Source organism: Phocoena sinus, chromosome 3 (genome assembly GCF_008692025.1).
Source record: "Phocoena sinus isolate mPhoSin1 chromosome 3, mPhoSin1.pri, whole genome shotgun sequence".
Taxonomy (NCBI): Eukaryota; Metazoa; Chordata; class Mammalia; order Artiodactyla; family Phocoenidae; genus Phocoena; species Phocoena sinus.
In genome coordinates, this window is record NC_045765.1 from 140,013,533 (window position 1) to 140,034,551 (window position 21,019).

Consider the following 21,019-nt stretch of genomic DNA (forward strand, 5'->3'; position numbering starts at 1 on the left):
TTCTTTATCTTCTTTTTTTGTTTTTCTATTGGTAAGGATGGTTATAAGATTCCTTGTTTATCATTTTTGTCATAGTTGAGTCAAAGTTGAGGAACCAGCATTTTTGTTTCTAGGCATGTTATTATTTTTGATTCTGGGAGTAATCTTATTAATCCATTGTAATATAAAACATAAAATAATGCTTAAGCTATAATATATAGCACCTCAAATTGGGAGTGAATGGTAGACAATAAATCAAGGACAACTAACAGCTTAATGGCCTAATGTTAGATTGTGAATTCTTATTTGCAGTGTTTTAGGCAAAGATTTTTCTCTTGTAGAACTTTGCAAGATTGGCCATTCTGTCTTAGTCAGAAGAAAACCAACTATAAATTTTCCACGTTTATGAAATCATTTTCAGAACATCCATAAAACATCTTTAGAAATTCCTGTAAATGCCTGTTAAAAGTTCATTAACTTTGTTGTTTTTATCTTTTTCTCTAAACCACACTAGTGTGTAGAAGGGAAAAGCTATTCAGTTATTGCCATGGGATTCCCTATGAATTTCCTGTGGTAGATGAGAGATACCAACTTTGTGTATAAACAAAATAACTCATTTTTTTTTTCCTGCATGTCAAAACACTGAGTCATTTCACTGAAATCAGCTGGATTGGATGCTTTAGTTTGAATGGAGAACACTGTGAGATGATTAAGTTTTTTAGCTATTTAGCACTTGTTTTGGAGTAATGTATACACAGCTGTAAAAGATAACAGAATTAAAGGAATCTGGTAGAAATGAGTCGTTCGGCTACTCTAAGCCAAAAATAAATAGAAATAATGGTTTAAAAATATCTAAGAGAATATTCAATTGATTGAAAGTAATATAAGGAATAGGAAATAATATAAGGAAGAATAGTGAAGTTAAATTAAGAAAAATAAAACTCAGTCCCTGTCTTCCAAATCAACTTTATCTTAAACCACCATCATTTTCACTACATTTTTAGCCACATTGGTCTTCCCTGTGTTTTTGAACACAGTTCTTAATACAACTTTGTCTTATGACTCCATCTGAAAAGCTCTTATTTCCTGTGTTCTGATGTCTGTCGTCTTGTCCTTCAGATCTCTGCTCACATGTCCTCTTCTCAGCAAACCTCTCCCTGACTACCCAGCAACCCCGTACTCCCTCTTCCTCCATTACATCAGCCTTTTTTAGTTTCTTAAATATTTATTTATTTATTTGACTGCATTGGGTCTTAGTTGTGGCTCGTGGGCTTCTCTAGTTGTGTCGCGTGGGCTTCTCTCTAGTTGTGGTGTGTGGGCTTAGTTGACCTGCGGCATGTGGGATCTTAGTTCCCTGACCAGAGATTGAACGTGCGTCCCTTGCATTGGAAGGCCGATTCTTAACCACTGGACCACCAGGGAAGTCATGTTTTTGTTTTTGTTGTTGTTGTTGTTTTTTAAAGATTTTTAAACTTCTAGGACTTCCCTGGTGGTCCAATGGTTAAGCCTCTGCTCCTCCACTGCAGGGGGTACTGGTTCGATCCCTGGTCAGGGAACTAAGATAGCACATGCCGTGTGGTGTGGCCAAGAAAAAAAAAAAAGAATTTTGAACTTCTATTTTGTGATTAGGTGAAAGGAATACTAGTCAAATAAACCTTACAAATGAATGAAAAATAAAATTCTTTACTCATGACTTATGTGTATGTTTCTAAATCTGTGTTTCAAAGGATATCATTAAGTTGATCTCAACTATGGTGACAGATCAGGAAGTAAATTAGTTGCTAGGGTGGCAGTTATTGGTTCAGGAACAGTATTAGACATTTATTGATGTACCAATTTGTATAAAATGAGTCAACTTTTAAGAAATGTGTAATGTCATCATTAAAATATAACATCAAATAACCATTCATCCATCCATCCTTCTTTAAAAAAAACATTCAAAAAGAGGTGAGATATATTATCAGACTTTAAGGAGCTCAGCCTTTGGTAAGATGCACAGAATACAGATAATTATCAATACATTGCAGAGTAGTGTATGCAGTAAGACAGGTTAGTTCATACAGCATATTTCAGAATCACAGGGAATGGAGCCACCAGTTCTGTCTGGTATATCAAGGAAGTTCTGACAGATAAGTTCAGTCTTCAGCTGGGTTTCAAAGAAGGAGTAGTACTTTGCCAAACCAATAGTGGTGGGAAGCATTTCAAGAAAGTGGAAACAGAATATGGAAATGCAAAGAATTTTCCTAAACATGTAATAGAAATTGTTTTACATGTTTAGGAAGATTCTAGCAACTTGGTGTTTCTGGAGCAAAGAAATACAAATAAGTTTGCAGCAAATACTGCTGAAGAAAAAAAACTAGACTGATCTCTTTATATGCAACAGTAAGACCCTTTTCATTATAATCTATTGGCAATGGTGAAAAGTAATTTTATGACTTTAACAAAGTAATGAAAAACCACAGTCACATCAGCATATTAAATTTTCTTATAGTATTTCTCCCTTCTTGAAGTTACCTTATACGCTTATTTAGTTGTTTATATTTAGTTGTCTTTCTTCTGTAGAAATGTAAGCTCCAGGAATGTAGGGACTTTGTCTAGACAGACTTTTGTCCTCTGCCTTCAGCTCTTAGACCAATTTGTGGCACTTCCCAGGCCCTCAGTAAATATTTATTGAATATTTATAAGGCTGCTGTGTTTTGCTATATTATGGCTAAATAGGTTTTTGTGGATTAACTACCAGATATTGCATTGTACTATAGGAATATATATTTTAAACTCCAGATTAGAACACAGTATTCTGAGAACATATTTTATTTCATATCCCAACCACAGAGGACCTTTGGGAATAGAATTTTCCTATCTGTATGAGAATATGACACTTGAAAATTATTGTTCTTTTCTGAGTCTTATTCCTTTCCCTATAACCTATGATGGTAAGGATTAAGTAATAAAATATGGAACAGCTTTGAACTTGGAATGAGTAATAATCCTTAGAATGGTAGAGAAGTAGGGATGCCCCTGGAGGAATTGCTAAAGAAGGAGAGAGGGAGGAGGGAGCACCTTCTACTTCCTGGGATGCATTCTTTTGCCTCCTTGTGATTTTCTTCATTTTTGCCCTCAAGATTCTCTTATTTAGTTTTATTTAGCACTGAGAGAGTTTTCTGAACACATCGACTACGCATGATCCAAGTGTGTTAATGTCAGCCTTCCTCCAAAGGAGGCATAGTTCTTGAGCATCAGAGTCTCCTGTTGTCCATTTTATTTCGTTAGTAAGAAACTATAACTGCTCTTAGAAAAATTTGGTTTGCAATGGAATGGTTTTTAAATTCTGAAGTTCTACCTTGTAGTATTCATGATTCTTTGTAACAGAAGACTAGTTTACTTTTCTACGCAAGCCCTAAGTAATGTTGGTGCCTTATAGAGACAGTATAGTAAGTCTAGTGGTTACGAGTGGGGATTTTGAAGTTATTTTAACTCCGTTCAGATCCCAGTTTTATCATTTATATCTGTATAAACTTGGGGCACATTCTTAACCTTTCAAGGGTCAATTTCTAGTTTCCTTATATTAAAATGGTGACACTTACCTCATAGACTATTGGGGTATTAAAGAGCAAGTCCATGTAAAAGAGCTTAGCATGCCACCTAGCACCTAGTAAGCACTCAGTAAATATACTTTAGGTAATTTATTTTTAGATTTTATATGTGATTGGTAGATTTCATGCAGTATTAAAGGTTTTTTTTATAAGTTATTTTGTTCGAACAGCTTTTTATTGAATTAATTCTAACTAGGATATATCTTCTCAAGAATCACAAGGTGGGTCCCAGCTTTGATATGTTGGCTTTTAAGGTTTCAACCACTAGATGGTGATATTTGATTGTGTAGCTAAGTGGTTTCATTTTTTTTCTTGTGAGTATCAGTGTGTATGTGTGTGAAGCTAGAATATAATTAGAATTTACCGTGAATTTTGTTCCTTGTCTAGAAAAGCATACTTACCAAAGTGAACTTGAAGGTGACCTGGCTGTGTGAAACACATTCTGTTGAGTGCCAACCTGAATATATTTAATGACTGTGATCTTGCCTCTTATTCTTTGGAAGAGAATAGATGCAGTCAGTGTAGAATGCCTTTATTTTCTCACCACCACATCTCCTAATCTGAGTGCATCTGCATCCAAGCCATCTGCGTTCACTGTGTTGTAATGAAGTGCCCCTTCTTTTTTCAAAGGCCCACCCCTCCACTTGTGCACTAGACTTCATCTCTCTTGCCTTTTCAGGAATATTGTTCCTAAAACCCCCTTTCATTTTGATGTCATCTGTTGTCTTCTCTCTCCCTCTCTCTTTTTTTACCCTTCTTTTACTGAATTATAATTGATGTACAATATTATATAAGTTACAGGTGTACAATATAGTGATTCACAAGTTTTGAAGGTTATACTCCATTTGTTATTACAAAATAATGGCTGTATTCCCTGTGTTGTATACATAATAGTTTGTACCTTCTATTCCCCTACCCCTTATTGCCCCCCCGCCCCCGGCTCCCTCTCACTGGTACACAAACATACCCTGATAGCATCCATTTGAAAACCTTCCCTTGACTCCACACACCCTACCATTTCTTTGCTCCCCCTTCACAACAAACTCCATTTCTTTTTTTTTTTTTTTTTTTTTGCGGTACGCGGGCCTCTCACTGCTGTGGCCTTTCCCGTTGCGGAGCACAGGCTCCGGACACGCAGGCTCAGCGGCCGTGGCCCACGGGCCCAGCCGCTCCGCGGCATGTGGGATCCTCCCGGACCAGGGCACGAACCCGTGTCCCCTGCATCGGCAGGCGGACTCCCAACTGCCGCACCACCAGGGAAGCCCCCCAAACTCCATTTCTTGATGAATCATCCTCTCAGTCCATTCCAGTCAAGTTGCTGTCCCCACTAATCCACTTCTAAAGGTTGTTGATGACCTCCATGTTGTCAAATCCCATCTTCATGTCTTGGTTCTCATTTAGTGTTCCTCTTGGTATTCAACACAGCTGAGCACTCCCTTCTTAAATATATTGTCCTGTAATCTGCAACACCACAGTCTCATGAGTTTCCTTTTGTCTCAGGTTGTTAATCATCTTTGCTTGCTGTTTTCTTTTGCTCATTTTCATTTTCTTTGCTCATTTTCATTTCATTTTCTAAATATTAGTGAGCCACTTTTAACATCAAAAGCCAGGAGTCATCTCTGCTGGTTTATGTGCCATTCCAGAGCTAATCAGCCCCACTCACCTCCAAAACCCTGCCCTTGAGACAGCTCATGGTATTCGTTTTTTTAATGTGTTTTTAAAATTGAAGTGTAGTTGATTTACAATGTTGTGTTAGTTTCAGGAATACAGCAAAGTTATTCAGTTTATGTATATATATATATTTTTCAGATTATTTTTCATTATAGGTTCTTACAAATATTCTTATTATCATAAAGTCCTGGCAGCTGCTGCTGTCAGCACAGACCAGAGAGCCCCTATGTACGGTGCTAACTGATAATGAAAGACCATCACACCTTGACACTGGCCAGGTTGGACCTATAGGTGCTTTAGAGGCACTGGGTCACACACCCAGAAGTGTGAGTGGGTTAAAGCCTTGAGGGGCTGACTTTGATCTAGGGGAGACAGGATATGGGAGGGAGGCTGCAGATAAATTCTTTTTCCTCCTTTCCCCACTGGACTGTTTCCAATACAAAGAGGTTTCATACTGTCTCTGAAGAAGTTCTACAATATTAACAATCATCTGTGTTTGTTTTGAAGCTGTTGTCAGCTTAACATATGCCTTATATTTATTCTCCCTCCTTCCTGCCTCACTTTTCTTTCTTTTTTTTTCCTCCCTTGGATCCTACGCCCCACACAGCGGTAGCCTATAAGCTTAGGCCTCAGGCTTTATTTCCCAGGTAACCCAAGCTAAGATTTCATCCTGGATTCCTTTCTTTTTTTCACTCCTCATATCCAATCCAAGTTGAGATGATTTTACTTTTTAATATATTCCAAATCACTTTTATCCTCCCTTCTGTTTTCATGGCTGTCATCCTAGTCTAATCTACCATCGGCTCTTACCTAGATTACTCTGGTAGTCTCCTAACTAACAGGCCTCCTTGTGCTCATTCTTATACCCCTACAGTTCATTCTCCTCCCCCCGGGCCTGACTGATCTCTTCAAAATGTAAAGCAATTCATGTCTCTGTGTTGCATGGAAACTTTATGGATTCATCACTCATGCAGTGAAATCCACACTCACAACTTTGGGCTACTAGTTTCATGATCATGGCTTTGGACTACCTCTCTGGCCTCGCAATCCCCTTCCTCCTTCTTTTATAGCCATGCTCGTTTTCTTTTCTTGCCTCAAAAAATGGGGTGTTTGATACTGCCTTGGGCTCTTCCTTTGTCTGGAATGAACTTCTCCAGATTTTCCATTGGCTGGCTGCTTTTTGTCATTGAGCTCTCAGCTCAGATGCCTTCCCAGAGAGACCTTTTCTGACCATGCATTCGCCCCCTATCACATCCGTCCATGTATTTTTCATCATGGCACTTAACCATGTTTTAACTTATGTTTGTTGCCTTTCTGTGCCTTCTTCACACACATTTACAGTCTCGAATGTAAGCTCTAGAAGAGTAGTTGGGTCCTTTTATATCTTATTGAATGCTGCATCCTCAGTACCTAGAATACTACCTAACCCAGAGTAGTATTCTGCTCTGGTGCTCAATAAACGTTTATTAAGTGAATAAGCTGGTAACTGTATAGCTCGTTAAACTTGATGCTACAGTAAATTACAAACATAATTGGGAGCAAAGTAGCTAAACACCTTGATATTTCTATCTGGTAGTAATAATGCTGACTTATTTGGCTTAATCACCAGCTGTTCTTTCTTTTTTTTTTTTAATTTATTAAAAAAATTTTTTAACATCTTTATTGGAGTATAATTGCTTTACAATGGTGTGTTAGTTTCTGCTTTATAACAAAGCGAATCAGCAGCTATACATATACATATCTCCCCATATCTCCTCCCTCTTGCATCTCCCTCCCACCCTCCCTATTCCACCCCTCTAGGTGGTCACAAAGTCAGCTCAATGCTTTGTGACCAGCTGTTCTTTACCTCAGTGTAGGTAAAGAACCCCACCCTTGGGCAGTCCCTGGAACTATTCACTCTGCTTCCTTCTTTGTGCTAGTTTGGTTGCATACTGTTAAGGTTGTCTTTAAACTGGCTGAATCAGACTTTGGTCACTTATTAACCACAGTGACTTTAAACCAAGTTTTTATCTTTTAATGTTTCCTGTCCAGCAGCTGCAGTAGGGCTATGCCTGTTCAGTCTGTTCCAAACCAAAGTTGAATTACGAGATATGCTGTGGAGCTTACGAGAGACCATTGATTTATTAGGTGCCAAGTTTACTGTGATCCAAAAGTGGAGGAACTAGATGGTGCCACCTTTTATTTGTAGGCCAGGAGAAGTAAATCAAAGAGGAAATGAGAAATGAGGGAGGGGAGGGAATTCACCAAGCCGACAGTAGTGAAGTAAATGCCCACCAGTTCTTGCTTCTCTTTAGCCAGTGGAAAGCAGCTCACTTGTTCCTTTAAACCTTTGTATGCCTTGGTGAACAAAGCACGTTTCATTTGGCAGTGTCTCTGCTAACAGCAGTGGCTATGTTTTCAAAACCAAAACAGTGCAACGGGAAGAGGACATTTTTCTTTTTGCCTCAGATCTGTGTATTTGCACAGGTTTGCACATGTGTGTTTGTACGTGTGGGCATGTTTGCATGCCTGCCTAATGAAAAGAGAAAACAGAACTAGGGATGGTCAGTGTCATCTTGAACTTCTTGGTTTATTTTGTACTTTGGGACAACTTAAACTTATGTGCATAAGCAGCTTTGTGGCGGTGGGTGGATGAGCCGGCCTGATTCTTAGGAATAATGCTCTTGGCATCTTGGGCAGGACAGTGTCTTGTTGTGCAGGATTACCTTTTGCCTTGCAGGATGTTAACATCCCTGAACCCCTGCCACTAGTGCCTCCAAGTCTTAGTGACAACCGAAAAGTCCTCTATAAATTGCCATACATGCCCTCCATGGGGTGATAACTGCCCCTGGTTGACTTAGGCAGAAAATAGGACTGAAAGAAAAAAGGGCATTTGACAAATATGGCAGTTTAACAGTGGTTGGCCCAAGTAGAGTAGGTGTTGGCAAACCTTAGTCTATTTTTATAAATAAAGTTTTACTGGGACACAAACATGTCCTTTTGTTTGTGTATTGTCTGTGGCTGATTTTGTGCTACAACAGAATTGAGTAGTTGTGTCAGAGACAATATGGCCCACAAAGCCTAAAATATTCACTGTATGGACCATTACTACGCTGACCTTGGCTTTAGGCCCTTCCTCAAAAGCCACAACGATGCCTGAAACCTTGGACACCCCAGGGTCTCAAGGTACCTATAATTCTAATCTCTTGATTCTTTCTACCCACGTTGCTATTCCCCTAGTCTTGGGAATTTCTTGTAATATCTGTACGTGGAATGGTGAGATGAAACAAAGTAAGAATTAAGGTGTTTGCTACTTTTGTCTTAGGGTATAATTTGTTTTTACGTCTTTCCATCTTTTTTTTTTTTTTTATGTATTGTAAGCATGCTAGCTTCTGTCCTCTTTTCATGTCTTCCATGCTTCTCTCTGCTGCTTTCCAAGACTTCTCTTTGGAGAAGGAAGGACAAATGAGATAGGTAGAATCTGTGATATTAGCACCTTCTATGTGCCCGGTCATGTTCTGGGTGTTGTAGAGAATACAAGCAAATCCACCCTTCGGTCCCTGAACTCATTAGTAAAGAGAAGATAGAAATACATGGAAGAATTAGAGAAAAATTAAACGAAAACAATATTGGGGTAGTTAGAGAAAGCATTGGTCAGGTAGTTATAAGAGCTAGCTTCAAATCCTCGTTTGTGTAGGCTTAGTACCATGTGCCTTTGGACTAGTCCTGTAGTTGCTCTCTACTTTTGTTTCTTCCATCAGTAAAATGAAAACAAGTAATGCCAATCTTATAGGACTTTTTGTGAGCACTAAGTGAATTAACTTTTTACGAAAATAATTATATATTAAGTAATTGTATGGAAAGTGCTTTGTAAAACATAAATTACTTTAGAAATATAAGTGTGACTGTGTGGTCAGTTAAGTGGTACTCATGGTCTTCATGGGAAAAGGGGATTTTCACTTGGTCTTAGAGGAGAGAGAGCCTTTGACTAGGTGAGGAGGGGGGGAACAGGAACCTAAATGTGCACATGTTTGTTCACTGAGGAACCCACACGAACAAAGGAGTGATGTGTAGGTAGAGATGGGGCAAAGATGCAGCTAAGTGAAGCAGAGGAGTGGTGGGGAGAAGAAAGACTGGACAGATAGGCTAAGACTGGGAGACATAGACTTGCTACTGTTAAATCCTGTGGAATTTACTACTATGCTATTAGTTAGAAAATTATGAGTATAAAGATTATTATGAAGCAACAATTTAATTTTCCAGAGAAAGAAGGTAGAGCATAACATACTTCCAAAGTTTTTCATGTTGTGTCTATAATAACATTTGGAAATATTATTTAGAGACCAGCTTATAATCACCTGTAATATGCCTAAGAAGTAAAAACGCGTTTTTTTAGGTGACACAGTTAATGCTTTTAGAGGTAATACCATTAATACTTAGTGGATAATAGCACCAGGGAACTAAATTTCTTTAATATTGTATGTACATTTTGTTAAAAACATTATAGATGATAGCTATAAATAATCAAAATTGGGTATTAAATTATAGTAAGCCTTGTTGAGTGTCATATACTTTTTTTTCTCCATTATCTATTACGTATGAAACCTTTTCTAATGTTTTTCTGAGGCGTACCCTACATGGTCAGGTAGATTTTGTACTTTAGCAAGTTGCTGGATTTAATTGCTAATCCTTTATTTAGGATTTTTACATTTATCTTATGGACTAAAAATTCTTCAGTGATCACTAGGATTAATTCTCATTTCTCAAATAATGTATCGTTCTTAGGACAAAAGTGTACTTTATTTTTATTGCTAGATTCTCCAGATATGCTGAAATGCATTAGGACTCTTAAGACTACACTTCTAATTGTGGAATTTAAAATTTTGGATTAGGCAGTGGCTGCTATTTTCCAGTCAGGACCCCTCCCATACTGTCCCAGTTCGTCCTGTGTTAGCTGATACAGTTGCATATACTGGTGAGCAAAATACCTATTGCACTGTCTACATAGAGCTTTTAGTTTAAATAAGCACAGAGATAAATATAAAGTTTCAAATAGTTTTACAAAGATAAATAACCGGGTACCATGAGCCAGAGTGATTTAGATAAGGGGTCACAGAAGGCTTCTCCAAGGAAGCAAGAAGACAAATGATTGAGTTCATCCAGGCGAAGGGAGTTCTACTTATTGTTTTGCCTTTATTGTGATTTTATATTTATCATTAAAATAAGGGAACTACTGATTTATTTGTAAATGTTTTTATTTAATCCAAATTATACTAGAATTAATTTCTGGTGAATTTTATTTTGTGACATGTATGTGTATGCTAAACAAATGAGTAATATAGGTGATAAAATATTTCAGATGATTTTTGTATCTAAAGTAAAAATTGGGATATTAAAATGATGACTTTTTAGAAAATTTTCAGAAAATTCTCATTGCCTAGTGTAGCAAGGAGTAGAACAGGGTAATTGCTTTCAATACAGTAACAACTAAGAAACGTTCTGTACTAGTTAGACGTTGGCATTGTTGTTTCAATTTGCTTTGGAAAATGACCTTTATTCAGTGTGTGTGCACTTCCATATAATTTCAGAGGACCTTCCTACTGTTTCCAGAGTGAATTGATCTGCCTTAAATTGTTTGTTCTTGTCTATAATAAATTAGAAACTTTTAAATACATGTTTGTTCTTTTGTGTAAGTAAATTGTTTAAATTATTACTGAAAGTAGACTTTATGACTTAACCTAATCCTGTGTCCACATAATTTCAATAAGTGATAGTGACTAAAATTCAGAGCAGTTTAGTATAAAATTAAGTATATTTATATCGTGTCTCTTGCTCTTGCCTAGTAAAAACATACTGGGACTCCAGTCTGAGCATCATTTCAATACTTCTTCCCGTTTCACATCCCCTTTCCTTCAGAGGATGTCTTGAGAGAGTATGCAATTAGGTAGTATATTTTTTTCTTTCATTGTTTTTGCTTCTTTTTTTCTTCCTTTCTGAGCCTAACTGAAGTTGCGAGAAGTTCCTTACGATGAATGATCATTATATGGAACTGCACATTATTTTCTCCTTGCTTTCTTCAGAATGTTATTCTAAATTCTAGACAGAAAAACTCAAAGTAATTTATGGAGGATTTTTTTTTTTTGGTTTAATTCAGGGAATTGACCGTTGTCTAAAACTTGGAACCTGATCTGCCTACATTGGAAATCGCATGATTTTCAGTCAAATCTCAACAAATTTCAACATCATTATAATTTCTCTATGAAAGCTCCCACAAAATCAAGGAAGCAAACTAAACTTTAATTTCCAATATTATATACTGAACTTAAAATAACAAAATCTAAACTAAGCCAGAAAAGTTATTTCTGTTGTTAAACATTTTGGGGAAACAATGATTATAAATATTAGAAAACACAATATAAAATAAGGTGAAAACTTTAATGTTTTTAAAATGTTTAAAAAGATTTATTTATTTATATTTATTTATTTTTGGCTGCGTCAGGTCTTAGTTGCAGCATGTGGGATCTTCGTTGAGGCATGCAGCATCTTTCGTTGCGGTGTGGGGGCTCTTCATTGTGGTGCTTCTCTGTAGTTGTGGTGTGTGGGCTCCAGGGTGCCTGGGCTCTGTAATTGTAACATGCAGGTTCCAGGGCGTGTGGGCTCTGTAGTTTGCGGCACGTGAGCTCTAATTGAGGGGTGCAAGCTCAGTAGTTGTGGCTCGTGGGCTTAGTTGCCCTGCAGCATGTGGAATCCTAGTTCCCTGACCAGGGATCGAACCTGCGTCCCCTGCATTGTAAGGCGGATTCTTTACCACTGGACCACTAGGGAAATCCCCTTTAATGTTCCTGACGATATAGTTTTTAGTAAGGAAATAAAATGATGAATCATATATTAGCTGCTGATTTACTGAAATGTAGCTGTATAGGAATAGCTTTTAAATTTGCTTTGGTATTCCCACATGAGCACATAAAATTGTATGATAGAAGTCTATCATGATATTAGTGGAAAGTGGTGATCAATATGTTTAGTTACAATTTATTTGACATTGACAAAAATGCTCTAACATTTGTTCTTAAATACAGTCAGTCCTGATTCATGGCTTTTGGATTTGTGAGTTCACTTACTCAGTACAATGTATTTGCAACACCAAAATCAGTACTCCTGGTGCTTTCCCATCTGAGTTCCCAGCTGAGTCAAACAAGGCAATGCTCCCTCTGCCTTTGTGTTTTACCTCTCATAGTGAAAGCAAGCGTACTGTCTGTGGTCTAGTTAGTGTTATGTTTTCCCCTTTTTTTTTTTTTTGCCTTTTCTTTATGATTTTGCTGTTTAAAAAGCCCGCCCCCAAGTGGGGGGGGGCTTTTTAAACAGCAAAAAAAGTAGCGCAGAAGTGCTGTCTAGTGTTGTTAAGCCCAAGAAGGCTGTGATGTGCCATATGGAGAAAATACGCGTGTTAGGTATGTAAGCTTCATCCAGGCCTGAGTTACAGCGCCGCTGGCCACGAGTTTAGTGTTAGTGAATCAGCAGTGTACATTAAAGATGTCTTTAAACAGAAATGGACATAAAATGGGGTTATATGTTAATCAGTTGATAAAAATGTGACCAGAGGCTTGCTGGAACTTAACCTTAGAACCAATGATTCAGTATTCATTAATTCAGTCTTTATGGTGACTTTATAGAACAAAACTACTGGGAATGGGAATCAGTTATATCTAGAATAAAGATTTTGAGTTTAGCAGTGTTTTCACGTATGCAACTTTTCTTTTGTCAAGAATTTAAATAATCAGGACAAGTAATTAAAATTTACTTTAAAGCTGCATAAAATCTAGCAGTGTGATTCAGCAAAGATAAAATTATGTTCAACATCATTTGTCATTTGTTGTTTCATATTCTTCTCCCCTCACTCAAATTAACTTAGTATATTAATGTCTTGTATCTGTTTTTACTCACTGAACATTTATTTAGTGCTTTTGTTAGGCATTGATGCCACAAAGAAAATATTAGATAAGCATCTTTTGGGGGACAACACAAAGAGGGAAGCTGTTTTGATATGGAGTAAAGAGTACAGTTTTAGAGAGTTCCTTGGATGATATAAAAGGAGGGCGTTTAACTAAATGGGGGAATGGAAGAATTAAAGCGTGTTTTACAAGATTTTTTGGAGGAGATAGCATCAGAACAGTCATAAAAGGTAAATGGAAATTAGCTGCAGAAGGGGCAGAACAATGTTCCAGTTGTAGGAATCGGCATGTGCAAAGCCAAGAAGAGGCCAGATAAAATGTCTCCCTTTGGAGTATCAAAAATAGTTCAGGGGCTTCCCTGGTGGCGCAGTGGTTGAGAGTCCGCCTGCCGATATAGGGGACACGGGTTCGATTCCTGGTCCGGGAAGATCCCACATGCCGCGGAGCGGCTGGCCCCGTGAGCCATGGCCGCTGAGCCTGCGCGTCCGGAGCCTGTGCTCCGCAACGGGAGAGGCCACAGCAGTGAGAGGCCCGCGTACTGCAAAACAAAAAAAACAAAAAAAAACAGTAGAACTGGAAGGAGCATAATGCACAACGTCAGTGAAAGGAGCGTCTAGAGGAGAAAGGGGATTTGGAGCTGAGACGTGTCTATTGGATGTCTAGTGAAATTTAAGAGGCCTGAACTTGAGTGTGTTGAAGGTAACCCGGAGCTATTGAAATATTTTTATCAGTAGGTGAACTCATCAAAACTATGTTTTGGAAATTTTTTTCTGAGATAGAGTAGAAAATGGATTGGAGTCAGGCAAGACTGATCTCAGGAAGACTGGTTTATTGAATTTTTGACCATCCTGGAAGGCTGAGGACCTACACTAGTAGCAGTGACAGTGGATTATAGGAATTGAATTAGAGAATTGAAGACTAATGTGACCTAGAGCAGGGGAAAGTATAGTCAAGAATGGCTTCAGGATTTTCTTAATGCCTCGGTGGTGCAGTTCTTTAAGTCAGGGATATACGGGTAGAGTAAATTTGGAGTAGGAGATGATGGTGAGTTCAGTTTAAACACATTGTGTTTGAGATATGTCAATCACCTCTTTATTTTTTTTAAATAAATTTATTTATTTATTTTTGGCTGTGTTGAGTCTTCGTCTCTAAGTGCGGGCTTTCTCTAGTTGTGGCGAGCGGGGGCTGCTCTTCGTTGTGGCTCAGGCTTCTCATTGCGGTGGCTTCTCTTGTTGCAGAGCACCGGCTCTAGGTGCACAGGCTTCAGTAGTTGTGGCACGTGGGCTCAGTAGTTGTGGCTCGCGGGCTTTAGAGCACAGGCTCAGTAGTTGTGGCGCACAGGCTTAGTTGCTCCGTGGCATGTGGGATCTTCCCGGACCAGGGCTCGAACCCAGGTCCCCTGCATTGGCAGGTGGATTCTTAACCACTGTTCCACCAGGGAAGTCCCTGTAAATCACCTCTTGATCTTATATTCTTATATGCGTAATCTTCTCATTTCTCTCTTTGGTATTCTCAGAAAAACCTCCCAAGTGAGTCATTCATTGTCCCTACTTTTTTACTTCCACTTCACTATTCAGTCTGACTTCCATTCCAACAATACTGTTTCGGTCAGTGTCACCAATGACCTGCATGACATTAGAGCTTTCTGAAGTATTCAGTACAACTCGTCACTCTCTCCATGACAGACTTCTCTCTTGGTTTCTATAAAATCACACACACTCCTGAATTTTCTCCTTCCATTCTTTCTCTGCTTCTCAGTCATCTTTGCTGGTCCTTCCTTCTTTGCTTGATCTCCACATTTTGAAGACTCCAGCCCTGGTATCTTTTCTCTTTCTTATCTACTCTCTTCTTAAGTGATCTTTCCCAGATCCATGGTTTGTTTAATTTATTCTTAAAATTTTTACTGAAAAGAAAAAGGCAATGAAATATACTCATGATTTTTAAAAAGCAAACGCAGTAATAACAAAGGATACACAGTGAAGAGTCTTAGCCTTACTTCTGTCCCCTAGCCTGTTATTTCACTTTCCCAGAGGCAGCCACAGTTACCAGTTTCTTGATATCCTGCCAAGGTAATCTTTATATTTATAAGCATGTAGGTCTATAGATCTTTTAAAACATCATTAATGGTAGCATTCTAAATATAATATATATATAGCATTCTCTCCCTTGTCTTTTTAACTTAATACATCTTAGAGATCTCTTTTTTTTTGTGGCTGTGTTGGGTCTTCGTTGCTGCACATAGGCTTTCTCTAGTTGTGGCGAGCGGGGGCTACTCTTCGTTGCTGTGCGTGGGCTTCTCATTGCGGTGGCTTCTCGTTGCAGAGCACGGGCTCTAGGCACGCAGGCTTCAGTAGTTGCAGCACGCAGGTTCAGTAGTTGTGGCACATGGGCCCTGGAGTGCGTGGGCTTCAGTAGTTGCAGTGCGTGGGCTCAGTAGTTGGGGCACGCGGGCTCTAGGGTGTGTGGGCTTCAGTAGTTGTGGCGCACGGGCTGTAGAGTGCAGGCTCAGTAGTTGTGGTGCACGGGCTTAGTTGCTCCGCGGCATGTGGGATCTTCCCGGACCAGGGATCAAACCTGTGTCCCCTGCATTGGCAGGCATATTCTCAACCACTGTGCCATAGGGAAAGTCCTTTTTTTTTTTTTTTTTAAATGGCTGTGTCATAGGTCTCTTACTATCCAGACTCTTAACTATCTGAAATCAGGAACCAGAAAGATTTGGATATGAAGGGATACTTGTATTTCATTATATGATGTTCTAAAATGTATTTAACCTTACCTCTTTTGAAAAAGAACGTTTTCATCTTTAATTTTTACAAATGATATAGTGGGTATCCTTTCAAAGATATAAGTATGCATACATACAGGTTAGTCCAAGAAAGATTTATAGAAATGGAATTGCTAGATCAAACTGGATGTGCATTTAAAAAAACATAGTTTACTTTTTTTCCCTTTTTGTTTTTGAGTATATTGTTATCGAGCAGCAAACTTGGCTTTTAGTGATTGTGTGCATGTGTGTATGTAAAAAGATAGGGGACATGCTTATAACTTTCCATTAAAAACTGTTTTCTAACTTTTTGTTGTGAAAATTTTGAAACATACAAAAAAGTTGAAAATTACAGTGAGTATCTGTTTACCCACCACCTAGATTCAGCATTGTTATCTTGCCATATTTGCTTTCTCTGTATATGTTTTATGAACCATTTGATAATAAGTTGCAGACATCATGAAAGCTTATCCCTGAAAACTTCTATATGAATTTTCTATCAATAAGGACATTTCCAAAATAACCATAATATAACTAGCATGTAAGACAACAATAATTTCCTAATATTTGTTAGTATCTCATACGTATTTAGTTTTGCAGTTGTCCATAAAATGTTTTTTATAGCTGATTTTTTGGCTGAAGATCCAATCAAGACTCATACGTCGTTACTGGTTGTTAGGTATTTTTAGTCTCTTTCAATTTAGAGCTGGGTCTAAGACTACATACGTTTAGTGGATCAAACTTTGTATGCCATCTGTTTTTCTAAATAAAGTTTTGTTGGCACACAGCACCACTCATTTGTGTTGTCTGTGGTTGCTTTCACACTAGAGCAGCAGAGTCAGGTAGTTGGAACAGAGACTGTCTTGTCTCCAAAGCCTAAAGTATTTACGATTTGGCCCTTTACAGAAAAAAGTTTGTGGACCCTTATTTAGAACATTAGAACAATTCTCTCACCTTTATAAGTTTTTCCCATGGCATTGACTTTTTGAATTAACTAGGCAAATTGCTTAGTAGACTGGCTCACACTCTGGATTTGCCTGATTTTTTCTCCATCTCTTGTATTTTATGTAAACTGGAAGTTAAGTCAGGCAGCTTCAATTGAAGTTCAATTCTTTTTTTGCTAGAATATTCATGGTGTTATTTACTTTCTGTTGCGTCACATCATGATATATATAATATCTGGGTGTCCCTTTAGTGATGCTAAGGTCAGTTACAGCATTCAGGGGAATATCAGCCTTATCTTCCATTGTACAGTTCTGCATCAATCTTTTCCCTAATGGTTTTAGCATCCACTGATGGTCATCATTTAGATCCATCTAGATCCATTATTTCATAAGTGATGATTTTTAAAATTCTAATATTTCTCCTGCATTTATTAGCTGTTTTCTTCCCCCGTTAAGAACTTTCCTTCATCAGCATTTGTTTAGAGGTTTATTTTTATGTTTAAGTTGTTGAAGGAAAAAAGTTTTTTGTCCCTTACAAAGGTTTTGAAAGTAGTGTTCCTGTACATGTCCTCTTATTGTTTACAGTAGTTTAAAAGTAGTTGTTCACGTCCGGAGCCTGTGCTCCGCAACGGGAGAGGCCACAACAGTGAGAGGCCCGCTTACCACCAAAAAAAAAAAAAAAAAAGTAGTTGTTCATTTGAAGCAGAGCTTTTAAGTGTATGTTTGTGTGTGCGTGCATGCACCTGCGTACTAGATTGAGGAGAGAAGATATGAGAGGCTGCTGCTGTATTTGTTTTTCACTGTAAGGATTTCCCCTTTTATCTATAAGACCAAAATTTTAAAATTATAATTCTAATTGTTAAACACCTAGACTAGTTTCAGAGGATTAAACAACCTGAATATGATTTGTATTTTAGATATAATCTTCTTATACTTAAAAAGTACTAGTGTCATTTGAATTCTTGATTAGTTTAGAGATTGCTAATTCTGATAACTAAACTAACCTGGAACTGTCCCTTGTACGTCTGGCATATTAATAGAAAATCTGAAGGGGAGTTGTATAGACGAGTAAATATAATACTTATTTTTCCCTCAGTGGCTTTTTTTCTTAATTAAAAGAAATCAATGTGAGTGATATCTTGAGTTATACAACCTTCCTTCTAAGGTGATCTCATTTCCAGTCAGTTTTACATCAAATATAATATGTGTATTCTGTTTGACCTCCAAAATACATTTTTTCTTCTTTAATAATTATTATTCGTGGCGCACTTTCTTCCAAAAGAGAATTGTAATGGCCAAAGTGTAACTTTTTTCCAGAGTTATTGAGATATAATTGATATATAACACCGTGTAAGTTTAAGGTTTACAAGGTGATGATTTGAACATGTATATATTTCAAAATGATTCCCACAATAAGGTTAGTTAACACATCCATCACCTCATAAAATTACTTTGTTTGTATTTGGTGAGAACATTTAAGATCTACTCTCTTAGCAACTTTCAAGTATGTGATACAGTACTAGAGTCACCTCACCATGCTGTGCATTATGTCTCTAGAACTTATTCATCTTATAACTGGAAGTTTGTACCAAAGGGTTACTTTTAGTATCTAACAAGGGAGGATCCATTTGGGACGGTAGTAATCAGTCTTTAAGTATTATGCTGTAGAGGGAAGAATTTGATGATTTCAGGACTTGAGAAGACGTTTTGTGTGTGTGTTATATACGTTATATTAAAATATACTGGAAGGGTATACAATAAAATGTTAAGTATATTAACTATGGTTATGATCTTTGGGTGGTGAAATTGTGTCTTAAATTTCTGTGTGTGTGTGTGTGCGCGCGCACGCGCGTGTGCACACGTGTGCACATACCCACGCCCACTTTCCTCTGTTTTCTGCTTCTTCTCTATTTGTATACCCAGGGAAAAATTTTTTATATCAAAACAGGTATCATTTACTCAGGTAAAGAATATAAGGAAGACCTGATTTAAGAATATTTTTTGTTCAAAAAAATACTGAATACCAATATAAGCCACCAGTGCAATTTATAGTTGCCAGCACGGATTTGCTGTCTTAGCTGCCTTAAAAGCTGTACATGTGCAGATCAAGGAAGGAAGAGGTCCATTGGAATCTGCAGGCCCTGTCTTCCTCCTCCTTTCCCTTTTCCTCCTCTCTGCAAGCTGTGGTTTTTATCCCTGTTTAAGAGTCTGCCAGTAAAGTTCAGACTTTCTCTTTCCTTCTCTGTGTGTTTTTTTTTTTTTGCTAAGTGCAATACCAGGTGAAGTCCTTGTATCTTTTCTCTCCATCTTTTTTTAGAGGGACTTTTGGCTTAAAGGAAGCTGCTTTATCTAAAGGGGCTGGGAAAGGAAAGACTAAGAATGAGCTCCTTTAGGCATTAGTATATGAATCCGAGCAGTGTGACCTGATAGGTGGTGATGCTACAGAAGGAGCTAGTTAGTTAATTCTGTAGAGTTGATGGTATTTTAATAGAATAATTGGAATTCATAAATAAAGAATTTTAATGGTACCTGAAAAGATACTTAAATGTCTTACTTTGAAGTGCATTTGGTGGGTCTAAGCTAACACTGACATGACAATTATTTTAAAATAATTGTGAGCCTCAGGTTCCCATTCAGGGTAACTAGAAAGTAACAGTGGGACACAGTGGTTTAGCCAGCATGTGTATACCACGTGCTAAGCACAGTTTGTGTGGAGAATTGTGTGCCAGCCACTCGGGCCTGTGCAGGCCAGGCTAGTGGGTATAGCCTGACTCTGCACAGAAGTGCCAGGGCCCATGGAAAGCAGAGCAATGCATGGAGCACTGCAAAGGGATCTCTGAGTGAGACGGAAGGAGGAGCATTGAAGGACAGCGGCCAGTGAGACGGCATGTCTCCACTATTACTTCCCACTTGGGGGACCCTGGCTCTACACAGGTGCTTGAGTTTGGCAAAATCCTTGATAGAGAAGTAATTTTCACTTGGTGAAGCTCTTAAAGATTTGATTTGTGTCCTAAGAATAGGTCTGTTGCAGGCAGAGACGGGAAAACATACAGCATCGTGGTAGCACATCATAAAAATGAAGTGAATGATGGTCTCTCTGTCTTCAGATCATTGGTAGTTCCTAAAATTCGAGTAGTCTTTCACCCAGAGTTAAACAGTCTTCAAGCAAATACCTCCTCGGGGCTCAGCGGGGGCCCCTGTTAGGGAAGAAGATATTAACAGTGGTTCTGATAATCATTTCTGTGTATTCAGATGTGGTTTGTCTAGAAACAAAGACTGCCAGGCATTGTGGGGTGAATCTTCAGCTTATTGTTATATTGATACCTTAGCCTGCTGCTACAGAATAACAGTAGCCATTGCTACAACCCATGCGGCAGTTAAGGCAGGCTTTCTGTAGCGCACTTGCGTGCTGTCCACCTTCACCCCTGCTGCTAGCCATGGAGTTAGCAGTGTGGCAAAATTATTCTAAGATAGCTGCCGCCCTTTTGCCGTGTGCCATGGTGGCACAGGACCCTGGAAATGGTATTGCCATTTGTATTATTTACTAGTAAAGGAGTGCTGTAGCAAGGTGGAAGCAGAGATAGAGAATGTACTTTTTTATGGTTTTCAGCTTTGTATTTTCTACCAGATTCTGCCTTTATTTCTTTAGTTTTCTGCTCCCTGCTTAAATAATAATCAGTGCAGGTTAGCCCACATTTTGGTTGTTATGTTTGGTTTGGATCTTCACATAGAAGGTAGGAAATTATACACTAGAATACATAGAGGAAAGGAAGGGTAGCAAGAAGAGATTTAAGAGAAGACGGTAGGTACATGATAGGGCTTAATATCCCAATAGAGATCTTATCAGTGGTTCTGAACTCTGGTTTATATTAGCATAACTTGGGGAACTTTAAAAAAATACAGCTGCCTGGGCCCTACTCCAAGAATTTGTTTTCATTGATCTGAGACAGGGACCAGCATATATGTGTGTGTGTATGCGTGTGTGTGTGTGTGTGCACGCACGTGTATTTTTTTCCCCTCACAAACCTCCCTAGATCGTCTCTATGTAGCCAGGAATGAAAACTGGTGGATTATATATTTTCTGTTTAGCTCTAGAAAAGAGAATGAGTAGCATTGAGGGGAAGGTACAGGATAGAA

The 21,019-nt window shown here is 38.3% G+C and overlaps 1 protein-coding gene across 3 annotated transcripts in view; it reads left to right on the top strand.

Annotated features, from left to right (window-relative positions):
• Window positions 1-21,019, top strand: part of TTC33 (tetratricopeptide repeat domain 33) — a 32,334-nt gene that overhangs the window by 3,394 nt on the left and 7,921 nt on the right. The window lies entirely within an intron of this gene.